The sequence below is a fragment of the Schistocerca piceifrons genome, chromosome 10, assembly GCF_021461385.2.
Source record: "Schistocerca piceifrons isolate TAMUIC-IGC-003096 chromosome 10, iqSchPice1.1, whole genome shotgun sequence".
Taxonomy (NCBI): domain Eukaryota; kingdom Metazoa; phylum Arthropoda; class Insecta; order Orthoptera; family Acrididae; genus Schistocerca; species Schistocerca piceifrons.
This window is the reverse complement of record NC_060147.1, coordinates 62,710,078-62,722,476: the sequence shown is the minus strand read 5'-3', so window position 1 is coordinate 62,722,476 and position 12,399 is coordinate 62,710,078. Positions and strand designations below refer to the sequence as shown.

At 45.0% G+C, this 12,399-nt stretch overlaps 1 non-coding gene across 1 annotated transcript; it reads right to left on the bottom strand.

Moving 5' to 3' along the window:
- Positions 1-5,338: 5,338 nt before the first annotated feature.
- On the bottom strand, positions 5,339-5,413 carry Trnat-ugu. Its single transcript has one exon. It is a non-coding gene; the product is annotated as a tRNA-Thr (tRNA).
- Between the last annotated feature and the right edge of the window lie 6,986 nt (positions 5,414-12,399).

Genomic DNA, 12,399 nt, shown 5'->3' with positions numbered 1-12,399 from the left:
GGAGATCGCACATAGGTCGTTGGTGCGGCCTACTCTTGACTACTGCTGGAGTGTTAGGAATCTGTACCAGGTCGAATTGAAGGAAGACTTCGAAAAAATTCAGAGGTGGGCTGTTAGATTTACTACCGGTGCGTACGAACAAAGATGCTTTGGAAACTCGAATGGGAAACCATGGAGGAAACGCAACGTTCCTTTCGTGAAACATCATTGAGAAAATTTTGAGGATCGGCATTTGAAGCTGATTGCAGAGAGATTCTACTGCCTCCAACGTACATGTCACGTAAGGACTACAAAAATAAGATACGAGAAATTAGGGCTTGTACGGAGGCATACTCTCCTGGCTCTGTCTGTGAGTGGAACAGGAAAGAAAATGACGAGTATTGGTGCAGGGTATTATCCACCACGCACCATATGGTGAGCCGGCCGAAGTGGCCGTGCGGTTAAAGGCGCTGCAGTCTGGAACCGCAAGACCGCTACGGACGCAGGTTCGAATCCTGCCTCGGGCATGGATGTTTGTGATGTCCTTAGGTTAGTTAGGTTTAACTTGTTCTAAGTTCTAGGGGACTAATGACCTCAGCAGTTGAGTCCCATAGTGCTCAGAGCCATTTGAAACAAGCCAACCATATGGTGGATTGCGGACTATCTATGTAGATGTAGATGTAGAATCTCAGCCTGGTATCTATTTGTGCTACAGTTTATTTAATGTCGTCATTCCATTCAAGGCGGCTACGGTCCCTTTTCTTTATAAATTATCAGTCTTCCGTCTGGTTGATGCGGATCGCCACGAATTCCTCTTGTATCAACCTCTTCTGCTCACGGTTGCGCTTGAAACCTACATCCTCGTTTATTTATTAGATATGTTCCAAACTTTATCAGTTTCACCTTCTAGTACGTTGCAAGTTATCCGCTGATGTTACACGTGTCGTATCATCATGTTCCTTTGCTCTTGCCAATGTTTTCTGACCCAGTACTTCGGAGTACATCGTCATTCCCTCTCCCATCAGTCTACCTACGTTTCAACATTCTTCGGTAGCACCGCATCTCAAATCCTTGATTTCTCTTCCGTTCAGGTTTTCCCACTGCCTTGCCAGCCGCTGTGGTCGAGCGGTTCTAGGCGCTTCAGTCCGGAGCCACGCGGCTGCTACGGTTGCAGGTTCGAATCCTGCCTTGGGCATGGATGTGTGTGATGTCCTTAGGTTAGGTAGGTTTAAGTAGTTCTAAGTCTAGGGGACTGATGACCTCAGATGTTAAGTCCCATAGTGCTTAGAGCCATTTGAACCATTTTTTCCCCATTGCCCGTCATTCGCTACCATACAATTCTGAGCACTAAACATACATTCTTAGAATATTTTTCTTCATGTTCAGACTTGTGTTTGATGTTGGAAGATTTCTTTGGTCAGGAATGCCGTCTTTGCCTGTGCTAGTCCAGTAATTACATGTGCCCTTCTCCGTCCGTCGTGCTTCCCTTTGCTTCGAAAGTAGCGGAATTCCTTAATTTGGTCTTCATTCTGGTCCCCAGTGTCTACCTTACATCTACATCTACACATACATGATAACTTTGCTATACACAAAAAAGTGCCTGGCAGAGGGTTCAATGAACCACCTTCAAGCTGTCTCTCTACCGTTCCACTCTCGAACGGCACGTGGGAAAAATGAGCACTTAAATTTTTCTGTGCGAGTCCTGATTTCTCCTATTTTATCGAGATGATCATTTCTCCCTAAGTAGGTGGTGCCAACAGAATGTTTTCGCAATCGGAGGAGAAAACTGGTGATTGAAATTTCATGACATGAACCGCAGTCTTTGGTTTGCTCTACCCGCAATATTATCTATGTGATCGTTCCAATTTAGGTTATTTGTAATTGTAATCCATAAGTATTTAGTTGAATTTACAGCCTTCAGATTTGTGTGACTTAACGCGTAATCGAAATTTAGCTGATTTCTTTTAGTACTCATGTCAATAACTGCACATTTTTCCATATTCAGGGTCAATTGCCACTTTTCGCACCATACAGATATCTTATCTAAATCATTTTGCAAGTCGTTTTGATCATCTGATGACTTTACAAGACGGTAATTGACAGCATCATGTGCAAGCAATCTAAGAAGGATACTCAGATTGTCTCCTATGTCGATAATATAGATCAGGAACAATAGAGGGCTTATAACACTTCCCTGGGGAACGCCGGATATTACTTCTGTTTTACTCGATGACTTTCCGTCTGTTGCTACGAACTGTGACCTTCCTGACGGGAAATCACGAATCTAGTCGGACAACTCAGCAGATACTCCTTAGACACGCAGTTTGGTTAGAAGACGCTTGTGAGGAACGGTGTCGAAAGCCTTATGGAAATCTAAAAATATGGAATCAATTTGACATCCCCTGGTGGTAGCACTTATTACTTCAAGAGAATAAAGAGCTAGTTGTGTTTCCCAAGAACGATATTTTCTGAATCAGTGCTGACTATGTGGCAATAAGTCGTTTTCTTCGAGGAACTTTATAATGTTCGAATGCAGTAATGTTGCAAAAGCCTACTGCAAATCGACGTTAGTGATATGGACCTGTAATTCAGCGGATTACTTCTACGTCCTTTTTTGGGTACTGGTGTGACTTGAGCAATTTTCCAGTCTTTAGGTATGGATCTTTCTGTGAGCGAATGGTTGTAGATAACTGCTAAACATGGAGCTACACTACTGGCCATTAAAATTGCTACACCACGAAGACGACGTGCTACAGACGCAAAATTTAACAGGCAGGAAGACGATGCTGTGATATGCAAATGATTAGCTTTTCAGAGCATTCACACAAAGTTGGCGCCGGTAGCGACACATACAACGTGCTGATATGAGGAAAGTTTCCAACCGATTTCTCATACGCAAACAGCAGTTGATCGACGTTGCCTGGTGAAACGTTGTTGTGATGCCTCGTGTAGGGAGGAGAAATGCGTACCATCATGTTTCCGACTTTGGTAAAGATCGGATTGTAGCCTATCGCGATTGTGGTTTATCGTATTGCGACATTGCTGCTCGCGTTGGTCGAGATCCAATGACTGTTAGCAGAATATGGAATCGTTGGGTTCACGAGGGTAATACGGAACGCCGTGCTGGATTCCAACGGCCTCGTATCACTAGCAGTCGAGATGACAGGCATCTTATGCTCATGGCTGTAACGGATCGTGCAGCCACGTCTCGATCCCTGAGTCAACAGATGAGGACGTATCCAAGACAACAACCACCTGCAGGAACATTTCGACGACGTTTGAAGCAGCATGGACTATCAGCTCGGAGACCATGGCTGTGGTTACCCTTGACGCTGCATCACAGACAGGAGCGCCTGCGATGGTGTACTGAACGACGAACCTGGGTGCAAGAATGGCAAAACGTCGTTTTTTCGGATGAATCCAGGTTCTTTTTACAGCATCATGATGGTCGCGTTCGTGTTTGGCGACATCGCGGTGAACGCACATTGGAAGCGTGTATTCGTCATCGCCATACTGGCGTATCACCCGGCGTGATGGTATGGGGTGCAATTGGTTACATGGCTCGGTCACCTCTTGTTCGCATTCACGGCACTTTGAACAGTGGACATTTCAGATGTGTTACGACCCGTGGCTCTACCCTTCATTCGATCCCTGCAAAACCCTACATTTCAGCAGGATAATGCACGACCGCATGTTGCAGGTCCTGTACGGGCCTTTCTGGATACAGAAAATGTTCGTCTGCTGCCCTGGCCAGCATATTCTCCAGACCTCTCACCAATTGAAAACGTCTGGTCAATGATGGCCGCGCAACTGGCTCGTCACAATATGCCAGTCACTACTCTTGATGAAGTGTGGTATCGTGTTGAAGCTGCATCGGCAGCTGTACCTGTACACGCCACCCAAGCTCTGTTTGACTCAATGCCCAGGCGTATCGAGGCCGTTATTACGGCCAGAGGTGGTTGTTCTGGGTACTGATTTCTCAGGATCTATGGACCCACATTGCGTGAAAATGGAATCACATGTTAGTTCTAGTATATTTGTCCAATGAATACCCGTTTATCGTCTGAGTTGCTTATTGGTATAGCAATTGTAATGGCCAGTAGTGCATGTAATTTGCCTGCTGTCATTCATGCATAATTCACAGTATATCATATGAGAAAAGGGCAGGCTGAGTTTCGCACGGCGATTCTTTTTAAAACCGTGCTGATTCGTGGGTGTAAGCTTCTTAGGCTCCAGAATATTATGTTCGAGCTGACAATATGTTCAAAGGTTCTGCGGAAAACCGAAGTTAGTGGTATTTTATGTATCCCGCCTGGAAGGCGGCGCGTGGGTAAGAGCAGGAGCAGGGAAAATACGTCGGTACTGCACGTAAGTAAAAGTGATTTACTGGTGCAGAAAACAAGTTAATACATGGTTACATAGCTTGCGATGAGGTGCGATGCTGAGACCCGTCGTATGTAGAGCAAAGCTGAAGCGAAGTGTCCCGGCCGCCTGCTCTTGATCAAAATGGGCAGAATCAGGAGCGGAGCTCGTAGATCTCTCCCGCTCCGGCTAGAGGGCGCTGTCTTCGGTGTCTGCCGTAGTGCCAACTGTAGAACTCGTTGCTATCGATACCACAGTGTTGGTCTGTATTTATGCGGCTCAATTCTTTTACCCTTCTTACATACAGGAGTCACCTGCGATTCTTTCCACTTGCTTGGGACTCTGCGCTGGGCAAGACATTCGGGTTAAATGCAACCTAGGTAGGGGGACAATGCCGTAGAGTAGTCTTTATAAAACAGAACTGCTATATCTTTACACACCGTTCACTGTACATTGTTGAACGTGGGGTACCGCATGTCGACCCATCCCCGTTGTCTGTCACGATCGCAGTGGGCGCAGCTTTATCGAGATCTGACTCTGTGTCAACGGAGACGCGTCGCCTGGTAGGACGAACCGCCTCTACAGGCACATCAGGTCGATGGTGGTCTCCGGATACGCCGTCATCCAGCTAGACGGCTGCTTGAAATATGCACAGCGCCGTGGACGCATGGCGGTTATCCTTAGGGACCTGAAACCATACTTTTAAAGAAATAACCGGAGAATTCGTAATATTTCACTTCTTAGCATCACTGAAAGCCAATAATTTGTAAAAAGAAAAAAAAGAAAAAGAAAACGATGCATCAGGTATCTGAGACACTAAAATAATCAAATGTATAAAACATTTATTGCTGTTTATGGGAATTTTAAGGGATTTTGGGTTATTAAACATTAATTAACAGAAATCAGAGATTTTATACATAGAATTGATAACTAAACGAAACCCTCAGCTGCCAACAGCTGTTGTCGATATACCTCAAAGGGGACAGCTGAAAATGTGTGCCCCAACCGGGACTCGAACCCGGGACCTCCTGCTAACATGGCAGACACTCTATCCATCTGAGCCACCGAAGGCTTCGTTTAATTATCATTTCTGTCTAGAGAAGCTGTATGGTCATCATTGGTATCTGTTCTTTCGGAACAGTTACTATCTTCATACAGTTAAAGGCTACCCGACCATTGACGTCCTTCTGTGCGAATGCGCACACTTTGCCTGAACTTTTACAGGAATCCTCACCTTAGTTGGCGCCATTAATGAGCGAATGGGCAAATATCCTTTAGGATCATTACGAATGTAGGTTATCGACAGTTGGGAATGTTGCTCTCACGGGAAGCGTGCAAGGGATAAGTCCCTGCTGTCGCGCTATTCATCTGTGCCCTCGGTTGCTCAGAGGCATGCCGGCACGGTAGCTCAGCGTGTTCGGTCAGAGGGTTTGCTAGCTACCCTCTGTAAAAAAAAAAAAAAAACTGAGTGAACGGATCAACGAACAACCTGAACGGGTGTCATGGGATGTCCGCCCCGAACATATGCATCGAAAAAAAAAAAAAAAAAAAGAACGTATGGATAGAGCGTCTGCGATGTAAGCGGGAGACCCCGGTTTCGCGTCCCGGTCCGGGCACACGTTTTCACCTGTCCCCATTGAGATATATCAACAACACCTGTTGGCAGCTGAGGGTTTCGTTTAATTTATCATTTCTTTCTAGAGAAGCTGCATGGTCATCATTAGTATCTGTTCTTTCAGAACAGTTACTATCTTCATACTTTTATACATTATTTTTTATGTACTCAAGGCTTTCTATGAAACTGAACGGTGGAGTATGTAAAAGGGTCGAAGATACAATCATTCCAGAGTCTAGAGTTTGCAAAACGGCCTTCATTACACTTATATAATAATGTATGAGATTACCCGTATATGAACATTACTGAATTTGGGATTTTTGCTTCCTCATTCTAAGCTGTTTGGCACTGTGCCAAAAGTTATGAAGCAATTCCTTTTTGAAGTGAAACGGAGCAACGCATCACAAGTCTGACATTTTACGAACTTACGAGGGGAGCAACCTTGCACTCTAGATCTAGCTGCACATTTTTGTCTCACAGCGTAAATATCTGACAAATGCAATGCATTCCTAGATGTTTTGCATGCTGGTGGGATGGCTTGTATAGATTTACGCTTCTTTGTTTCATATCTTTCCCTTTCGTCCGAAATATTTTGGTCTATTGGCTCCAGTAGCACCTCTAGAATTTCTGAAACCGTCAAACCTAAGAACCACGTACACATACAATGCAAACACTGTCGAATTATTAAATATTTCTTATATAGCCTGCGAAACTATCAGCATTTTCTCATTTACAGCAAATAAGAGGCAGCAAACAAACTAAATTTGGTTTTTACGTCATTCACACATATGCAAACATAACTGGCCTTATAAAGTGCAAAATTTAGTCATACAGTCCGATTGTATTAAATTTGATGCAGTACATGTACACTTGTCATGAGACTTGCACACACGTGCACAAACTTAGAACGTGGCGTAAGTTGAGTATTCAGACTTATTTGCTTATATTTATCATGATTATTCCTCGCAAGCTATAACATTTCTGTTTCTTATCTCTTATGTCACGTGTCATCTTCGTTCCCGCCCAATACTGTTCTTTTCGAAAGTGCTGCCACCTTCTTGTGACTGCGAGAAACTTGAAACAAATGACGAGCGTGAAGGGGAGACTCTATAATACGTGATTCGTACGCCTGCCAACTCAAAACATTATTTCTGACTGTGACAAAAAATATCGCCCGACTGTATCATATTTCGTACGTGTGGACGCTAGAGGTTATGGAAGTGTTGTGCTATGGTGGACATTCACCTGCATTTTTGTGGGACCTGTAGCAGTAATTGATCATGACAGCTGTAGAGTTAGTGAATAGTATTGCGGACCACCTGCATCCGTTAATGCTTCATTTCTCCCCCAACAGCGTAGACATTTTTCAGCAGGATAACAGCCCTTTTCGCAAAGCCATAGTAGCTTGGGAGTGAACTGCCGCTGATGTTTTGGCCACCAAATTCGGCTGATCTGAACGTTATGGAACACATCTGGAACACTGACGGTGCCGGCTCCTCTCCCACAAAACACCAGCTCGTAATTCATGACAAGTGCGTCAGATGTGCGTAAACACTGGGGGTCGTACACCTGCTGAAACTCCATGAATCCACGCCAAGCGGAATGGCTACTATATTTGATTCCAGAAGCGGACCAACACGCTATTAAACATGTACTCCTAATGATTCGGTTCCTTAGCGTACGCTTTCTGTTTCACCACGAAGCTACTTTTATTATACACTCCTGGAAATGGAAAAAAGAACACATTGACACCGGTGTGTCAGACCCACCATACTTGCTCCGGGCACTGCGAGAGGGCTGTACAAGCAATGATCACACGCACGGCACAGCGGACACACCAGGAACCGCGGTGTTGGCCGTCGAATGGCGCTAGCTGTGCAGCATTTGTGCACCGCCGCCGTCAGTGTCAGCCAGTTTGCCGTGGCATACGGAGCTCCATCGCAGTCTTTAACACTGGTAGCATGCCGCGACAGCGTGGACGTGAACCGTATGTGCAGTTGACGGACTTTGAGCGAGGGCGTATAGTGGGCATGCGGGAGGCCGGGTGGACGTACCGCCGAATTGCTCAACACGTGGGGCGTGAGGTCTCCACAGTACATCGATGTTGTCGCCAGTGGTCGGCGGAAGGTGCACGTGCCCGTCGACCTGGGACCGGACCGCAGCGACGCACGGATGCACGCCAAGACCGTAGGATCCTGCGCAGTGCCGTAGGGGACCGCACCGCCACTTCCCAGCAAATTAGGGACACTGTTGCTCCTGGGGTATCGGCGAGGACCATTCGCAACCGTCTCCATGAAGCTGGGCTACGGTCCCGCACACCGTTAGGCCGTCTTCCGCTCACGCCCCAACATCGTGCAGCCCGCCTCCAGTGGTGTCGCGACAGGTGTGAATGGAGGGACGAATGGAGACGTGTCGTCTTCAGCGATGAAAGTCGGTTCTGCCTTGGTGCCAATGATGGTCGTATGCGTGTTTGGCGCCGTGCAGGTGAGCGCCACAATCAGGACTGCATACGACCGAGGCACACAGGGCCAACACCCGGCATCATGGTGTGGGGAGCGATCTCCTACACTGGCCGTACACCACTGGTGATCATCGAGGGGACACTGAATAGTGCACGGTACATCCAAACCGTCATCGAACCCATCGTTCTACCATTCCTAGACCGGCAAGGGAACTTGCTGTTCCAACAGGACAATGCACGTCCGCATGTATCCCGTGCCACCCAACGTGCTCTAGAAGGTGTAAGTCAACTACCCTGGCCAGCAAGATCTCCGGATCTGTCCCCCATTGAGCATGTTTGGGACTGGATGAAGCGTCGTCTCACGCGGTCTGCACGTCCAGCACGAACGCTGGTCCAACTGAGGCGCCAGGTGTAAATGGCATGGCAAGCCGTTCCACAGGACTACATCCAGCATCTCTACGATCGTCTCCATGGGAGAATAGCAGCCTGCATTGCTGCGAAAGGTGGATATACACTGTACTAGTGCCGACATTGTGCATGCTCTGTTGCCTGTGTCTATGTGCCTGTGGTTCTGTCAGTGTGATCATGTGATGTATCTGACCCCAGGAATGTGTCAATAAAGTTTCCCCTTCCTGGGACAATGAATTCACGGTGTTCTTATTTCAATTTCCAGGAGTGTAGAACAAATTCATAACCGGCCAGACCAAAGTACATAAAAGCGTCTCTAGCGAATACGTTTGGTTTGTTGGGAAAGGGAGAGTGCTACCCGTTGGCTTTATTCCCACCGGGGCTCACTAGAATGATACACAGACGCTTCTTGTTTTATTTCAACGGTAAATAGTGTTAATCATGCACATGATGTATTTACTTACGGACGCAAATACCGACGGCAAATAGCTTTGTGTGACGTGAGTGAGTGATTTATTTCGGGCGTTTCAGCATTTGTGAGACCCAAACATACACGCTTCGACGAACTGGAGAAGAAATACTGTGTGAAGATCGCCAGCACGGCTACTGTCCAGTTTTGGAGGACAGTATCTACGTAATTGGGCCTATAACATGGATTTAGAACAACTTCTATGTCGTCATTGAAACGAGAAAAAACATCTTCAAAATAAATGCGTCGGCGTGTATGATTAAAATGTGTGCTATGCATTTGTAAGGAGTACTGCAGAGATATTGCATTTTGTGATAGCTAATTGTCCTCTAACACGTGAAAAAATTTAAAGATTTCCTTATCAGGATGGTTTTCCACAAAAGTAAATATACAACGCTATGAAAAACTGTTAGGAATTTTATTTCGCTGTAATACTACTTTGGAATCTAAGAACGTGTTCTGAGCTCAGATGTAAAGGCATATATAGGACACTATGATCCCCTCCATGCCAGGGCATACGTCTGAAAATATCGGTCGCGTTTGGGGTTTAGCGTCTTTGGTTGATAATCAGAACGCCCTGGATTCTGACCTAGATCACTGCCAGTGCTCAAATTTTGAATAAAAATCGTCTGCAACGGCGGGAGGCCTGGAAAGAGCTTTGGCGCACTCTCTTGCCTTTGTGGTGGGAGACTGCCCCTAAGAGACGGTAAACGATCATCTCCGTAAGGATGCAGACGGCACTGGAATCTACCCTATGAAGATACGTAATGTGTGTCCACGCGGCCTGCAAATCGAAAAAAGTTTCACGATCACTTCCTTGACAAAAGATTTATGGTAAATCCCCCATTCGGTTTTCCAGGAGGGGATTTGTAACAGAGACGTGACCATGAGAAGAAGAACGAATAGTGAATGAAAGCGTAACATTCTATTAGTCACAGGATGGGATGTCATAAGTCTAAATGTAAGAGGGGAAGCCCGATAACTTGAAAAGAGAAATGTAATGGCTCAGATTATGGTGCGGGACATTGAAGCCAAATGGAAATAAGATAAGAATTTCTAGTCAGACGAATAGAGTGTTATAACAACAGTAGCAGAAAATGGTGTAACGGGAGTATGATTCGTCATGAATACGAACTTAAGTTGGAGAGTGATTTACTACTCACAATTCAGCAGTAAGATTATTCTCATCAGAATGGACAGAAAACCATCGCCAACAACAACAGTTCGGGTATACATGCTGGCGCCACAAGTTGAAGACGAAGATATGGAGGAAGGACATGGGACTATTGAACGTGTAATTCAATCTGTACATCGAGGAAGCAGTAATATAATTAAAAGAAAGATTTAGGTGTGCAATTAAAATTCGAGATGAAAGGGTATCAATGATTCGATTTGCTGATGACATTCCTATCCTGAGTGAAAGTGAAGAATTACATGATCTTCTGAACGGAAAGAACAGTCTAATGAGTACAGAGTATGTATTGAGAGTAAATCGAAGAAAGGCGAAGGTAATGAGAAGTAGTAGAAATGAGAACATCGAGAAACTTGACATCATGATTGATGGTCATGAAGTAGGTGAAGTTAAGGAATTCTGCTGCCTAGGTAGTAAAATAACCAATGACGGACGGAGCAAGGAGGACATTAAAAGCAGACTAGCAATGGCAAAAGGGCATTTCTGGCCAAGAGAAGTCTGCTAATATCAAATATTGGCCTTAATTTGAGGAAGAAATTTCTGAGAATGTACGTCTGGAGTACAGCATTGTATAGTAGTGAAACATGGGCTGTGCGAAAAACGGAACAGAAGAGAATCTAAGGGTTTGAGGTGTGGTGCTAGAGACGAATGTTGAAAATTGGGTGGACTGATAAGGTAGGAAATTAGGAAGTTCTGCGCAGAATCGGAGAGGAAAGGAATATGTGGAAAACACTGATAAGGAGAAGGGACAGGATGATAGGACATCTGTTAAGACGTCAGGGAATGACTTCCATGGTACTAGAGGGAGCTGTAGGGGGCAAAAACTGTAGAGGAAGACAGATTGGAATACATCCAGCAAATAATTGAGGACGTAGGTTGCAAGTGGTACTCTGAGATGAAGAGGTTAGCACAGGAGAGAAATTCGTGTCGGGACGCATCAAACCAGTCAGAAGACTGATGACAAAAAAAAGTGATGAAAATCTAATAATCATGGGGGACTGAGTCACTGTAATGGGTGAGGGAATAGAAGAGTCACAGTAAAATACGGGTTCGGTAGGAGGAATGAGAGAGAAGCAAGACAAAGTGAGTTCCGCAAAAAATTTCCGTTAGTAATACAAAATTTGTTGTTCAGAAATAACAAGCGGAGGAGATATACTTGGCCTGAAGACATAGGAGGATCCCAGCTAATTTCCATCATAGTGAGACAGCGATTTTGAAATCATATACTGGATCGAAAGGTGTACCGAGAAACATGTATACATTCAGATCGGAATTTAGTAATAATGAAGAGTAGACTAAAGTTTAAAAGAAGAGTATGGAAGAACCAGTGTGGAAGGTAGTGGGACGCTGGAGTACTAAGGAATGATGAGAAGTGTTTGTAGTTCTCTCAGGTTATACACATGGTGATAACGAAGATTACAGTAGGTAGTCCAGTTGGACATGTCTAAGCAGGGCAATGACAGAAGTTGAACAAACAAGTAAGGGTGCAAAGAAGGCAAGTCCAAAGGTGCCCTAGGCAACAGAAGAAATACTTCTGTTGACAAAATTGTACAGGGACAGATAGGAATAAAACAATAAAATCACTTAGAAATGAAATAAAGAAGTGCAGGGAGGTCAAAAGCGAAACTGTTGCAGAAAAAACGTGAAGAATTCGAAAAATAAATGGTCGTCAAAGGACAGATTTAGCATACACAAAACACAACCACTTTCGGTGAAATTAAAGGAAAATGTGTCAACATTAGTACAATAATAATTCCATTGTTAAGCGCAGAGGAGAGAACGGATTGGTTCAAAGAGTACACCGAAGACGTACGAGGGAAAGAACTGTCTGATGTAGTAGAAGAAGAAATGGGAGTCGATATTAAAGACAAAGGGGATCCACTATTAGGGCCAGAGTTTAACAGGGCTTTGCT